The following is a 12,173-nucleotide window of genomic DNA, read 5'->3' on the forward strand; positions in this document are numbered from 1 at the left end:
ACTCAGTATTTCACTCCAAATTGGCATACTGATCCACCCCTTATAAGTCCCTAGTATATGGTACCTAGCTACCCAGGGAATTGGGGTTTCAAGGGATTCTATGGGCTGCAGCATTTCTTTTGCCACCCATAGGGAGCCCATGCAAAGGCTGTACAGAACTGCCATAGCAGCCTGTGCACTGTACCAGGCCACTTATAAGTCACCTATCTGTCAGGTCTTCCAGCCCTGAAGGCTGGGCACAAAGTACCTGTGTGTGAGGGTACCTCTGCACTAGCAGAGGTGGCCCCACATTGTCCAGGCCCATTTTCCCAGACTTCGTGAGTGCGGAGACGCCATTTAATGTGTGAACTGGACATAGGTCAACACCTATGTCCAGCTTCACAATGGTAACTCTGAATATGGCCATGTAAGGTGTCTAACAACTGGGAATTGTACCCCAATACTGAGTCCAGCATTGATTGCACAATCCCATGCAGTGCTGCAATACCAGCCTTCTGAGGTTTTCCAGGCAGCCCCAGCTGCTTCCACCTCAGAGACCGGCTTCTGCCCTCCTGGGGCTTGAGCAGCTTAATCCAAGTCCCTGCTCTGGCACGAAACTGGGCAAAGGGAAGGGGAGTGACCACTCTCCTGTCCATCACCACCCCAGTGGTGGTTCCCGGAGCTCCTCCAAAGTGTCTCTGGGTTTTGCCATCTTGGATTCCAAGGTGGTGGGGCACTCTGGGAGCATCTGAGTGGCCAGTGCCAGCAGGTGACTCAAGAGACCCCTCCTGATATGTGCTTACCTGGTTAGGTGACCAATCCCCCTTTCAGAGCTTTTTAGGGTCTCTCCTCTGGGTATTTCTTCCGCTTCAGATTGCAAGACTCCAGCAGGAATCCTCTGTATAATTTATTTCATCTTCTACTGACGGAACAACCACTGACCGCTCCAGGAACTCTACAAAACTGCAGCAAAGACGCAAGACAGCTTCTGCAACATTGTATCTTCAGTTCCTGCCAGCAACTGCAACAGTTTCCAGGTTGTGCATCCGCTGAGGACTGCCTGTCTTCAGCCTGCGCCAGAAGAACCGAAGGAATCCACCGTGGAGTGACGGAGTCTCTTCCCTGATTCAGCACGCACCTCTCTGCAGTGACAACTGGTGGCTTGGGTCCCCTCTCCAGACGACAGGCGTGGATCCACAAAATGGTTGATGGACTATAGTGACTTTGACAGTCCCAACGTCCAGCTGTCCAACTTTGGTGGAGGTAAGGGCTTGCCCCCCCACGCAAGATAGTACCCCATGCACTGAGTGACTTGCAGTTGCCAAGTCTTGTGTGCAACCTTCCAAGAAGTTCTTCATGCACAGTACAGCTTAGGCCCCCAGCACTCCATCCTGTGATTCACAGCTTCATGAGTTGTTTTCCGGCGGCGTGGGAATTCTTTGTTGTTGTGCTGCATGGGACTCCATTTGCACCTTCTTTGTCCCCATACTGTGGGACTTCTGTGCATGCTGCCTGGCATTCCGAGGACTCTCTGAGTTAACAAGAGGCCCCTCTGTCTCTCCCTTCTCGGTAGAGGCCAACAGGTCACTCCTGGTCCCAGGCAGCACCATTTTCCACTAACCAAGAGCTTTGTTGGCGGGACCCGGAAATGCAAACCAGACTGCATTCATCCATCCAGAGTGGGACATCCTCTGCACCAACCAGGAACCCACATCTGTCTTCTTTGATGCACTACTGACCCTGTCTTCTCACAGATGGTTGTTATTTTGCACCTTCATCCAGGTTAGCAGGGGTTCCTGTTCTCCCTGGACTCTTCAGTGCTTCTTGTACTTTCTCCCCTTCTTCCACAGGTCTTCAGGTCCAGGAATCCATTGTTGGTGTCTTGCAGTCTCTTCTGGTTGTTGCATTATCTCCTATCACAACTTCTAGTGTGTTTTATGAAACTTGCTGTGCTTTACTCCTGCTTTCCTGGTCTTTGGGGTGGGGTCTGTTACTTACCTTTGGTGCTCTCTCACACTCCCAGCACCCCTTTACACACTACACTTGCCTAGGTGGGGAACCGGATTTCATATTCCACTATTTTAGAATATGGTTTGTGTTCCCCCGAGGCCCAGCGCAACCTATTGTGATAGTCACTATTTGCACTGTTTTCTTACTGTGTACTTACCTGTTTTTGGTTACTAGTGTATATATTGTGTAATTTACGTACCTCCTAAGGGAGTATAGTCTCCAAAGTATTTTTGGCCTCGTGTCACTACAATAAAATACCCTTATTTTTTTACCACTGAGTAGTGTCTTTCATGTGTGTGAGTACAGTGTGACTACAGCGGTATTGCAAGAGCTGTGCATGTCTCCTAGTTCAACCTTGGCTGTTCTGCCTACAGCTACCTCTAGACAGCCGGCTTCTAGACACTGAGTACATTTCACTAATAAGGGATAACGGGACCTGTTATAAGGTGTAAGTACCTCTGGTACCCACTACAAACCAGGCCAGCCTCCTACAGAAACCTATCAAAGCCAGACATTTCTGAAAAGTAGTCATGAAGGGGAGTCCAGGGAGGTATTTTTTGTGAGGATTCCCCAGAGGTTCTTTCCACAGAGTGCACTGCAAAATTAAAACATTAAGTAAAAGCACCATTTTCCTTGCATTTCTGTGATGTATACACTGTGTAGTTACCATATTACAAAATGCCTGCCATGCTTCTTAGTTGATTGAGCCTATTCTAGTTGTGGTCATTCATCTGTGTTGCCTATTGTTTCTCCTTTCTAGAAATATATGAAGAATAGAAATGGGGTAATTGTGGGAACAAATGCGAAGTAAAAAGAGAAATCTACTGTCATTTGTTTGTTTTTCTCTTAATTTATCCTCTCTGATGGTTATGAGTATTAGGTAAATGGAAGTTATATGGAAATAGATTCTAAATTTCTCTTTTTTACTTTTTTTGTTTTTGTTCTAAGCATTGGGGAAGATAGGTGACAAAGAGTTTAAAAAATAAATTGAAAAAGAAGTTTGAAAAAATAGGGAAAAGTAAAAATAAAAGGTTAATAATGTGAAACATGGATATAAAAAGGTGGCCACTGTGTTTTCAGGGGACGAATCAGTAAGTAAGTTGTGGCCCGTCGTTTGTGATGCTGATTGTTGTTTTGTTTCTGGAACTTGGAAAAATATGGTGCTTTCAACCATGACAAAGGTCCCAAGAGAACGGAAATGTGTTGATTGACTTCATCCACAATAAATCTTCTTTGAAAAGTTTAAATTTTAAAATGAATTTATACATATCAAATCTTGTTTGTACATATTCAAAATGTTTCTCGGGCAGAAAACTGAGGCCTTTCTGTAGCAGACCTTGTTCCTCGTTTGTCAATTGTCAATTGTTAAACTATTGAATACAAGACAATTGGAATCCTTGGAGTGCCTCATTTGACTTGTTTGTCAATTGTTGGAAATTTTATAACAGGGAATCGGTCCATCCCTGATGGAGGCAACAGCTGGTGAGCGTGCTGTGAAGGGGCCAATTTTTTTTTTTTTGTATACATATATTTATCTTATTCACGGCTCTTCTGAGTTGAAACGTGTTGGTGCTTTTTGGTGTGGATTGAACACTGTTAATTTTTCATGAGAAACAAAGTACAGTGCTTTCTTTTCCTGGCATATATATATATATATATATATATATATATATATATATATATATATATGTATACATAGTGAGAGATAAAGAGAGAGAGAGAGAGATATTTTCACTAAAAACCAAAGGTTACAGAGATGTTATAGTTAGGTTCTGAAGTTAGGTGCACAAAGCCAGAGAAATTTAGCAGCTATAGTTAGAGTTATTTCAAGTAACTATAATTTGGTGGATAAAGTGACTATAACTTGCTTCCCCACCATGCACGTTTTTTTCTTCAATTATTTGACTTCTAATGTTTCAGTAACATCTTTATTGATGTTATAAAAGTTGTCATGAGAGCTGTAATACCTGGGCTAGTTAACAGTGCCTGGGTAGTGGCCAGGGCCTGACCTTCAGTAAATGGAAGAGAGGGGCTGTGTGGCCCCTCTCCTCCAGCCAATTTTGACCCCAGGAACCTCACACCCCAGGGTCCCGGCCTTAACATATTTTTTGTGAGCACCTAGAGTGCAGAGGGCCCATTGAGGCCTGATGGCCCCCACGGTCTCAGCCAGCTTTCCGCCTCCTGCTGGAGCCAGCATTCCTATCACAGACAGGGAGCTGTTAAACATGCAGCTTCCTGTCTGTTAGAGGAATTGTGTCCTCTGTTTCCCTGCCCATATCTCTGCGGGCAGGAAAACAAAGGAAACCTCTGCTTCCAGCAAGCTGTCAAACCTCCCACCAAGTCAGAGCAAACAGCTATGTCCAGGGGTGGGCACCCCTGGATATAGCAGAATCCAGCCTTGGGGTGGCGGTCCTCAGGGGATTATTGACTCCTATGGGGGGCTGAGCGGTTCCCCTCCAACATTTCCCTTTGCCCAGGGGAGGTGGTGGTCTATAGGGCCACAGGTCAGCAATGGACCCCATTACTTCTATTATTAGAGCCCTGGGGATGTGTGGGGGGGTCTCCCCCTTAATTGTTCAAAGTGCCCTAGGGAGGTGGTGGTCCCCAGGGTTCTGGGTGGTCTGCAGGACCCCCCTATTTATTTTACACACTTTACCCCGGGGAGGTGATGGTCCCCCGGGCTGTGGGTTTTCATGGCCCCCCCCAAATTAATTTTAAAATTGCCCCAGGGAGGTTGCATTCCCTGGGGCTTCAGGAGGGTCCACAAGACCCCCTACTTATTTTGCACACTTTGCCCCAGGCCTGTGGTGTTCCCTGCTGCTACAGGAGGGCCACGCACTTCCCCACATCTAATAAATATTAGCCTCCGAAAGATGGTTGTACGTGGGGCAAAAATAAGCCTAAGAGGGGGCCCTGTGAGCCCCCTCCTTTATTATTCACATGCCTCTGGAACCTGGCCCAACCGGGGGCTTTAATAAAACAAGCACAGGAAGCTGTGCTTGTTTTTTTTATATATATATTTTTGCCACTGATTTGTGACCCCATCACAAATTTGTGGCAATATTTTTTTTTTAAGTGCATTTTTGCACTGGGTATTGTTTCATCAAGGAAGTGTTGGCAGCCATCTTGGGACTTGGCTTCAGCCAAGTTCCCCCCCAAAAAGTTACAAAAATAAATAAATAAAAGGGCCAGTGTAGAGTCACCCTGAGCCCCTAGCCACACGGACCCTGCCAGGTCTAAAAAGCATTTAAAAAAAGAAAATCTTGATCTGACGTCCTTGGAGCCCTCCTCGGATACGCTTGCTGGGAGGTCCCGGTCAAATTCCTACGTTCGGACTTAGTCTCTTTTTTGGAGATTTTTTTCAACTGGACGAACCTGCAAGTCAGGCCGGGTCACGGTTGAGGCAAGCCGGCTAGAGTTGCTGCGGCGGGTCGGTCCCTCTATGGAGTTTTTTCAAAAAGTTCTCCAAGTTCTCCAAACTTCTTGATCTTCTCCTTGATGTTCTTTTACGGTTCTTTTGGGGTCCACAGCTCACCCCAAGGTTCCAGAAGCTCTGAGATGATCCTTGGGGGTGTGGACTACAACTCCCAGAATGCACCTGGCACAAACTCCTTTTTGGTCACTGGGCAGTGGTCAGCTGGTTGGTTTCTTCAGGAGTTGGTGCAGGGGACTCTGGTTAGCAATTTTTCACATGTAGCAAATAGTCAAATTATTGATGAAAAAACTGCATGGCGGGGCGCAAGTTATAGTTACCTTAGGCTGCAAATTATAGTTATTTGAAATACCTTTAACTATAACTGCTGAGTTTCTCTGGTTTTGAACAAGTACATTCAGAACCTACCTATAACACCATTGTAACTTGTTTTATTGAAAATATACATATATATATTCACTAATATGAATATATATATCACTAAAAAAAGCAAATATTACAGGGTGATCATAGCTAGGTTCAGATTTTACATACGCAAAACCATAGAAATTATACTAATTTGAAGAAACTATAACTCATGCACTAAGTTAACTAAAACTTGCACCCCGCCATGCACAGTTTTCCCATCAATAATTTAAGTGCAAATGTTGCAGTGCTATTATTAAAATTGTCATAGAAGATGTCACGACTGATGTAATTAATGTTAATAATTAATGTTTATGTTCCTCCTGAGGCAGCCTATGATTCTGTGTGACAGAGGGTTTTTGCTTATGTTGAGGATGCCTTTGACAGGGAGTTTCCCCCATTTATAGCACTAGTGGGAGATTTAAGTTGTAAAATTTCCATCTATGCCCTATGCCAAATGCGCGAAGCGGAGAGAGAAACCGCGCTTCAAATTCCAGCCTGCGTTTTCTCCCCTTCAATAAAAACCAATAAAAGAGGGAAACTTCTCCTTAGCCTTCTCAAGAAAAATTATTATTATTGTCAATGGGAGGCCTTCCCCTATTCTCCCTCCTCTTTTACACATATTTCCTTGGGGGGAATGGCAATTCTATATTATTTGGTGTTTGGTTATTCCTCCTACTGTTTGTTGGAAGATTTTAGGATTATCAACACCCCATGTAGCGACCATAATTTGCTTTATAATAATGTTAGAAACAAATATACCATCTATAGAATCTTGGAAGTTCAGCGGGCTATCCCAGAGACCTCAGAGTTTTGATAAAAAGACAGGGAGGACACAGTGGAATTTTAAAAGGGTTGCAGGTGTATCGGTGATGCTAGTACCTGTGGTTGCGGACCTGATTAGTTGGAATAGGGTGGAACTGCAAACATTTTCCAAATTAATGAAGCAGCTGTTAGTAAACACCTCTTGTGGAAAGTTAAAAATTGCCCAGAAAACGATCCCCGCACACTACTTGATCTAAATAGAGAAATAAATAACTTGGTGAGATCCCAGTATTTAGTTTATTCTGGGGAAAGGAAGCCAGGGTCGCTCTATTAAAAAAGAGAAAGAGGCGCTTGAAGGACCGCCTCGAAAAATAATCTGAGGACAGGCTTTTGATTCATCTCCGGGAAGCAGCAACTAAGGGTCACGTAAGGCACTTTGTGCATTGGTGGGTGAAGGTTGCAGGTCCAGAGTCCATTCACGACCCCAGAATGTAAAAGGACGCACTCTCTTATTCCTCCTTCAATAAAAGAGATAGATTTTGTTATTCGCTCTATGCATTCCTCTGCTGCTATGGGACCTGATGAACTTCCCATCTTGGTAATAAAACAAAACAGTAGCTCCTGAAGCAAGATCTTATATGTAGCCTTCAGAAGATGTTGCCTCTCCAGAAGTATACCCACGTCTTGGGTTGGTAGTATCATTGTGCCCTTATATAAAAAAGGGCGACCGAAATTGCCCTGTCAACTACCGGCAAATTGCCCTTTTGGACGCAGTGGGTAAAACTTTCACCAAATGTCTGTTTTCCAGACTCACGTCCTGGGCAGGGGTGAATAACATCATCCCCCTGGAACAATCTGGATTTAGGCGCAAACATAGTACTCTGGATAATATCGCTGTCTTGCAAGTTATCTCAGAAAAATATGTAAAACTGAGAGGAGGGGTAGTATATGCAGCCTTCATTGATTTTTCCACGTCCTTCAATAAAGTGGACAAAGATCTATTATGGGCAAAGTGGGCGAGTATGGGGATGCCTCGACACCTCTTAGAGCTACCTATAGCTCTCCACTCCAATACCTGGTGTAGAATCATTCTCGGGGGTGATAAAGGGTTATCCCATAAGATATCCACTTCGAATGGGTTAAAACAAGGTTGCCTATCTGTGCCCTCACTTTTTTCCCTATACATCTCAGACCTTCCCTCCACCCTGTCCCAGGGTAAGGGATTTCCTCCTCAATTAGGTGGGTGCCTAATATGTTGGCTGTTATATGCTGATGACATCATAATTTTTTATCTAACTCCTAAAGGTCTACAGAATAGTCTTCAGCTTCTGTCAAAATACTCAGAATCTCACTTCTTGAAGATCAGAGTCTTAAAAAGTAAGGTTCTCTGCCTTCTGGGGAAAAAAGATGCCTTTTCCCAATTTCCATTTGCCATTGGGAAAACAAAAATTAGAAATAGTGAAATCATATCCCTTTTCAGGGAAAATAGTCAGAAGGACCCTTGGTGACGTTGCCCACATTGTCTCCAAAAAATTGAAGGCTGACTGTCAGGCAAGAGGTCTAGGGGCCATATATACAGCTACAGGGAGAAGGCATTTTTCACACCTCTTATTAGTATACAAGCCACAATTCCCGCATCTCTCCTGTATAGTGTGGAATTAATTTATATTTTTAAATAGGGGTTCCTGAATTAGTCTGAAGGAAAAATTCTTAGAAAACTCATGTCTGTTAATACGGTTGTTTCAGTGGCGACCTTAAGGCTAGACATGGGGCTCCGAAATGCGTATGTCCAAGGATTAGCAGGGGTTATTCGTTTGGCTGCTTCACTAATAAGGAGTGAGGGAAATATCATAAGATCTATATAAAAGAAAGAACTCTTCCCAGAAAAGAGTCAGGCCAAATACTCCTTTTGTAATAATATTTCTTATGCCCTTGGAAGATTGGAGCTGGACCAAAGCTTAGTATGGGAATTGCATTTGAAAGTTAACCTGAAAGCAGGCTACGTGGGCATTCATTTTCCATCTCGATCTTGAAAGCTGAAAAAAAAAAAAGAAAGGTTCTTTTATGAATATAGCAAACACTCTAGTAATAACAAAAGCACAACCTTATATTTCATGGAATATTCGCATTAGAGTTAAGCGTTTTTGGATGTTACTTCACCAGGGCTTGTTCCCCTTGAATACCTTACTGGCGAAATGGCATGGCACAGCTAAAGAGTGTAATGTCTGCTTGGCTGAATCTCAAGATCTCATCCACGTATAATTTGTCTGCCAATCCCTTGCTTTATTCCGGCGTAAATGGCTAAAACCAATTTGCCTTCAGCTTTCTTTGTTGTCTGCATCGGAGTTCCTTCGAGCCTTGTATGACCCACCTAATGAATTATTTTGTTTTAGAATTTTTTACTTTATCAAATGTTTTTTTTATTTATTCTAATTGTATATGTTGTAAAGCAAGTTAATTGATGTACAAAGAAATAGGCATTCAATGTTATATGAGACACAATAATTAGGTGGTTCCGGTATAATAATACACCTTACTATATCCACGTCCCACAGGGGATGGGGCAATAGTATTTGTCATACGCCCATATGAGGGGTTCTTTGGTGAAGTGGAACAAGGCAATTAACTAATGTTTTAATTTGATTGAAATTACATGACTTAGACAAGGCTTAGAAAGCAAAGTACTTCAATAAGAAGCATTTCAGGAAGAATTGGGTTTGGCCTATGAATATTCCACTTCATGCACACGCTTATATTTGTAGTATTACGGGTAGATAGGTACTGTTTTAGTCCGTTTGTTTGTATATATTGTACTTAACCGCTTTATTTATACTAGTGTTTTATCTATACCCTGGCACTTGGCACTTTTAAGTCAAACATGGCTGGTACTGAGCTTAAATAGCTAAATATTTTTGTACTTAATGAAATTCTAATTGCACTCATGCAAGCATTTGCACCATTTTATCTTTTGTACTTTGATAAGAGTAAAGTAGTGAATAACTATAAGCTTGAAAAAAGTATTGTTGAGCACTTTTATAGATCCTTTAATTGTATCAATTTTAAACATACCCAACTAGATTTTAGGTGCAAAGAGTGGTAGATACAATAAAGTATTGTTGTTATGTCTATTCTTATGTGGACCTCAATCGAGTTCCAAAACATAAATAAATAAAATTGAATTGAATTGATGTAATATGTGGGGTAATTAGCAGTGCATGGCAAAGGTGTGAGTTATAGTAACATTAGTATAACTATAACTGCTTAATTTCTATGGTTTTATGAATGTAAAAGCTGAATCTATCTATAACGCCCCTATAACCTTTGTTTTTTAAGTGTTTCTTTTTTTTAATTCTATTTCCTAACTATAACATCCTTGTAACCTTGTAACCTTTGCTTTTATTAGTGATATACATATAATATAATAAAATATTACATATATATATATATATACATATATATATATATATATATAGGAAGTTGGCTCTGTATATACTATTTCAAAGTAGGAAATAGTGTGCACAGAGTCCAAGGGTTCCCCTTAGATTTAAGATAGTGGCAAAATTAGATCAATCAATCAATCACTCAATTTGTAAAGTGCGCTACATACCTGTGAGGGTTTCAAGGCGCTGGGGAGGGGGGGCGGAGGGTGCTGCTACTGCTCGAAGAGCCAAGTCTTGAGTTTTCTGAAGGAAAGAAGGTCCTGGGTCTGTCGTAGATCTGACGAGAGGGTGTTCCAGGTCTTGGCGGTGAGGTACGAGAATGATTTGCCGCCGGAAGATTTGCGCTGGATGCGGGGGATGGAGGCGAGGGCGAGGTTGGGGGAGCAGAGTTGCCGGGTGGGGGTGTAGAAGCTGAGTCTGTTGTTCAGGTATGTTGGTCCGGTGTTGTGGAGTGCCTTGTGTGTGTGGGTGAGGAGCTTGAAGGTGATCCTCTTGTTGACGGGGAGCCAGTGAAGGCTTCTTAGGTGGGAGGTGATGTGGCAGTGGCGAGGGATGTTGAGGATGAGTCGGGCGGAGGCGTTTTGGATGCGTTGGAGGCGTTGTAGGAGTTTGGATGAGATATCGGCGTACAGGGCGTTGCCGTAGTCGAGTCTGCTGCTGATGAGGGCCTGGGTTACTATTTTTCTTGTTTCTGTTGGGATCCATTTGTAAACTCTGCGGAGCATGCAGAGGGTGTTGTAGCAGGAGGAGGAGATGGCGCTGACCTGCTTTGACATGGAGATTGAGGAGTCTAGGGTGAAGCCGAGGTTTTGTGCGCTGTCGGTGGGGGACCCAGTGTGGTCGGCCACCATGAGTTGTCCCAGGCGGAGGGGGTGCGCCCAAGGATGAGGACCTCTATTTGTCCGTGTTCAGTTTTAGCCAGCTGTCTCTCATCCAGTCGGCGATGGCTTTTAGTCCCTCGTGGAGGTTGGTTTTGGCGGTGTGCGGGTCCTTGGTGAGGGAGAGGATAAGTTGGGTGTCGTTGGCGTAGGAGATGATGTTGAGGTTGTGCTGACGGGCCACTTGTGCGAGGGGGGCCATGTAGATGTTGAACAGCGTCGGGCTGAGGGATGAGCCATGGGGTACGCCACAGATGATGTTGAAGGCTTTGGGCTGGTACGGGGGGAGGCGGACTCTTTGGGTTCTGCTAGCGAGGAAGGATGCGGTCCATTCGAGGGCCTGGATTCCTGCTGCGTGGAGGTGGGATTTAGGGTGTGGTGACAGACGGTGTCAAAGGCAGCTGATAGGTCTAGGAGGATGAGGGCTGATGTTTCTCCATTGTCGAGGTGGCTTCTGATGTCGTCTGTGGTGGCGAGGAGAGCGGTTTCGGTGCTGTGGTTGCGTCTGAAGCCGGACTAGGAGAGATAATTTCAATGCTCTATTTTGTGGTAGTGTGGTCGAGCAGTAGGCTTATCAGAGGGTAGTGTTAAGAATTTGTTGTACACACACAGGCAATAAATGAGGAACACACATACAAACTTACTCCAGGCCAATAGGTTTTTATATAGAAAAATATATTTTCTTAGTTTATTTTTAGAACCACAGGTTCAAGATTTGAAGTAAGTACATAAACTGCAAGGTACTCCACATAGGTAAGTTAGGATCTTTGAATCAGAGCAATAACATATACGGTCTTTGTTAAAATGGCAGTAAGCTATTTTAAAAGTGGACACAGTGGAAAAATCAACAGTTACTGGGGGAGGTAAGTAAAGGTTAGATTGTGAGGTAAGTAAGACACTTACAAGTCTCAGTTCTTGAGCATAGGGAGCCCACCGTTAGGGGTTCAAGGCAACCCCAAAGTTACCACACCAGCAGCTCAGGGCCAGTCAGGTGCAGAGGTCAAAGAGGTGCCCAAAACACATAGGCGCCTTTGGAGAGCAGGGGTGCTCTGGTTCCAGTCTGCCAGCAGGTAAGTACCCACGTCTTCAGGGGGCAGACCAAGGGGGGTTTGTAGAGCACTGGGGGGGACACAAGTAGGCACACAAAACACACTCTCAGCGGCAGAGGGGCGGCCGGGTGCAGTGTGCAAAGCAGGCATCGGGTTTTAGATAGAAAACAATGGAGGGACCCGAGGGTCACTCTAGCGGTGCAGGCAGGCACAG

Source organism: Pleurodeles waltl, chromosome 9 (genome assembly GCF_031143425.1).
Source record: "Pleurodeles waltl isolate 20211129_DDA chromosome 9, aPleWal1.hap1.20221129, whole genome shotgun sequence".
In the NCBI taxonomy this organism is placed as follows: Eukaryota; Metazoa; Chordata; class Amphibia; order Caudata; family Salamandridae; genus Pleurodeles; species Pleurodeles waltl.